The sequence below is a fragment of the Lactuca virosa genome, chromosome 4 (genome assembly GCF_052849685.1).
Source record: "Lactuca virosa cultivar CGN04683 chromosome 4, Lactuca_virosa_CGN04683_v6, whole genome shotgun sequence".
In the NCBI taxonomy this organism is placed as follows: Eukaryota; Viridiplantae; Streptophyta; class Magnoliopsida; order Asterales; family Asteraceae; genus Lactuca; species Lactuca virosa.
In genome coordinates this window covers 117,880,174-117,884,416 of record NC_136429.1, presented here as the reverse complement: position 1 = coordinate 117,884,416, position 4,243 = coordinate 117,880,174, and the positions used below count along the sequence as shown (strand labels likewise).

General features: G+C 36.3%; 1 pseudogene; it reads right to left on the bottom strand.

Moving 5' to 3' along the window:
- Positions 1–683: 683 nt before the first annotated feature.
- On the bottom strand, positions 684–1,506 carry LOC145110571 (18S ribosomal RNA; annotated as a pseudogene).
- Positions 1,507–4,243: the final 2,737 nt, after the last annotated feature.

Here is a 4,243-nt window from a genome sequence, read left to right as displayed (position 1 = left end):
AATGTCGCCGTAAGGCAAATATGGTGTCACAACATACGGTCACACTTTTGACAAAAAATAATAATAAGTGTGACCATAGGATATGGTCACATTTTTTCGGCCTTAAAAAGTGTGGTCGTAAGTTATTTTTGTTGTAGTGAAGTTACTTAGCAAGAAATAAAGAAATCGAATCACCTAGTGTAGCTGATGTAGCTTAGTGAGGGTTAGCAGAGGAAGAAGTTGGATGAAGCAAAGGTGACGAGCTGACATCAGTAATGGAGTTGGATGCTTGGAGGAGCCAGTAGCGGCGGAGGAGGATGCAAAGCCGTGTCGGAAGTGGCGGAATCATGAAAAGTCGGAGGCGGAGGTAACATCGGATTAAGGGTCCGACTTGTAGAGGTGTAGTTGAGGCTGATCAGAGAAAAAAAGGGAAAGAAAGAAAGAGTCAATTGTGGGAGTTGGTTAGGTTTAGGTTATTCAGTCGATTAGGTTTAAAAGGCATATAATTTTGCCCTTTATTTCTTTGACTTTTGTTGACGAGAAATTTTATTATTTCCTTTTCTTTTACTAATTTTTTTGAACCGGCGAGTTAACTGTTAGTGGTCTAGGCGAATCTCCATGACGGGCCTTCCACCGTCTATGGGGTCTATTGGTCACCACATATTTGACGCTCCATTGAGTCAAGCCCAAACCCACCTCCTCCTTGTTAAACACCAACATAAGTGAAACCCCTACGACTCGAACCCGGATACGCACAACACCTAGTACCCATCGTTTACAACTAGGACTACTGGGGTATCTAATCCCATTCGCTCCCCTAGCTTTCGTTTCTCAGTGTGAGTGTCGGCCCAACATAGTGCTTTCGCCGTTGGTGTTCTTTCCGATCTCTACGCATTTCACCGCTCCACCCGAAATTCCCTCTACCCCTACCATACTCCACATTTTGGTAAATTCCAACGTCTGTCCAGAGTTGAGCCCTGGGATTTGATTGCAGACTTAAAAAGCCACCTACAGACTCTTTATGCCCAATCAATCCGAATAACGCTTGCATCCTCTGTATTATCGCGGCTGCTGGCACAGAGTTAGCTGATGCTTATTCCCCAGATACTGTCATTGCTTCTTTTCAGGGAAAAGAAGTTCATGACCCGTGGGCCTTCTACCTCCACTCGACATTGCTCCTTCAGGCTTTCGTCCATTGCGGAAAATTCCCCACTGCTGCCTCCCATAGGAGTTAGGCCGTGACTCAATCCCAGTGTGGCTGATCATCCTCTCAGACCAGTTACTGATCATCGCCTTGGTAAGCTATTACCTCACCAACTAGCTAATCCGACGCGAGCCCCTCCTCCGGCGGATTCCTTCTTTTTCTCCTCAGCCTACGAGGTATTAGCAGCCATTTCCAGCTGTTGTTCCCATCCTAAGAGCAGGATCTTACGCGTTACTCACCCGTCCGCCACTAGAAACACCACTTTCCGTCCGACTTGAATTTGTTAACCATGCCACCAGCGTTCATCCTGAGCCAGGATTGTCCTGAACTCTCCAGGAGATTCATAGTTGCATTGCCTATAGCTTCCTTGTTCGTAGAGAAAACGGATTCAAAATTATCTTTCATTCTAAGGCCTAACTTGTATCCATGCGCTTCATATTCTCCTGGAGTTCACTCCCAAAAATATAGCCATCCCTGCCCCCTCAGGTCCATCCCACGAGCCTCTTATCCATTCTCATTCAATCACGGTGGGGTAGCAAATCAAAATATCAAAACTCACATTGAGTTTAGGGTTTTTATCATAGGGAAGGAAAATCCTAGCCAAACTGTTAAAAAAACTTGTAATTTTAAGTACTATGAACAACAACATAAATTTGGTTTAGTTAGGAACATAATTGTAACAAAAACGCCATGACTTTTCTTCGTCTATTTACGGATTATCAATTGTGAATTTTAAATCAATTTTCTTATGTTCCATCTCACAAACTACATCTTTAGATAATTTAATATCTTATTCAAAATGAATAAATTGCAAACAATTCAAACATTCATTGTATCATAATAATTGTGCAATTTACAAAAACAAACTTTTGACAAGTTTATTAATCCAATTTATGTACAATGTCGTTTTTTCATCAATAATGATATTCATCAACAACTCATAAACTCCATAGATTTCAACAAAATGTTAGTTAATTTCTTTAGATTTTTTACGTTTTTTTATATAATTTGTTAAATAGTATCATCATCCTTCTCTCAAATTCATATTATAAACAATATTATTTTTCTAATATATCATGAGTTAAAGACCGTTTATGACATTTTGGAACCATCCTAGATACAAAATATAAAATGTCGTACAATTTTTCCCCATATAATAATTTATACTAATTACATTTTCACTTTGTACAAGAGAATTAAGGAGACTTGAAAGCTATTGATCCCAAAATTCATTTTGTTCTACAGATTTATGGTGGTTGTAGTTTGTATACAAGTTTTAGAAACATCTAAAAAGTATTTTTCGTATTATATAAAAAGTTTTTGCCAACCGTTTGACACACATGTTATAATTTAGGAGTCTGACATGTGTGCGACTGTACGAGCCAAAAAGTGAGTAAACTCACAAGGCGCAAGGAAGCTAATTGACGAAATACTCTTAATAGTAAACAAAATTATAAACTTACACACAAAACTTCAATCTTTGTAAATTAATAACTTTATTTATTTATTTAATCAATCATTATGAATAGTGTTTTTATTTTTCACCTGTTCTTTTCACGGGTTTTATATATATATATATATATATATATATATATATATGTGTGTGTGTGTGTGTGTGTGTGTGTGTGTGTGTCATTTCAGTTAGGAGTGATCTAATTGTTTCTTTATTTTTTATTAAGAAAAGTTGTAATTTTTTAATTTAATTTAATGAATTTTTTAATTATTATTAATCTTATATTTATTTTTTATATTATTTATTATGGTAAATATTTTAAAAATAAGAATTACTAATTGTCTTCAAAAAATAAAGAAAATGGTGAATGATAAAATAAGAGCATGCCATAATTTGATCGATGAAATGATAGATGGAGAAGGTGAGCGGTATCGTTGACCCAGTGAAATATGAATGATGAAAGGAGAGTGTGACACATGGTCTTAGTTGGCTTTAGGTTCACATACATGCACTTCATTGTTTGGTATGATACCACAAGAGATAAATACATTTGAAAAGTGTGTGATACCATTGAAGTATGTTTTTTTATGTATAAATTAAAAATATGCAAGTATATTGCTATTATTCATTATCCTATTATCATAAAAAATGAGAATAAGTTTTTATTATTGGTAAATAATTGTAAATACATTGTTATTAGGGGTAAAATTAAGGTACAATTAATAGGTATAATATTTCCAAAAAGCGATCTCCATGCAACTAAAATCATGTATTTATCATGCTCTATGTTGGTTTCGTTGTAGGGTACACATTATATACATATGAAGGAACGTGTTAACGACTTCATTTGACTGCATATTACCGATAACATGTTATTTAACCATAGTGTTTGATTTGTGGAAACCCGTAAGGAGAACTTTTGCATTATCACAAATATATGTGTTACAACAACTTACAAGGAGACCTGTATACTATAAATCAAGGAACAAAAGAAGTATAAAGTATAAATATAGTCTAACACCCCCCCCCCCTTCAGTTTGAACATGGGGTTTATAATTGTTTAAACTGTGCCGAAAGTCTAAAAATAACTGAGTTGGGAGTCCCTTTGTAAAAATAATTGGAAACTGGTGAGTCGAGGGTACATGTAAAGCACGAACATGACTGATAGCAACATGTTCCCTAACAAAATGTAAATCAATTTCCACATGTTTGGTGCGCTGATGATGTACTGGATTAGATGCTAAATACATATCACTCACATTGTCAAAAAAAAAAACAATCGTTGCTTTAGATAACGGACATGATAACTCTAAAAGAAGATTGTGATGCCAAGCAGCTTCAACAACGACATTAGCTACCCCGATACTCGGCCTCAGGCGAGGAATGAGGGAAAACATGTTGATGGTTGGAGGACCAAGACACGAAATTATCACCAAGATACACATAAAGTCCAGAAGTGGAACTGTGGTCAAGGGGACACCTAACCTAATCAACATCAGAATAGGCAATCATGCGATCAATAGAGGACGAACGAAGACAAAGGCCATGAGAAAGCGTTCCTTGAATGTAACAAAGGATACACTTAAGAGCAAGAAAATTTGGTTCAC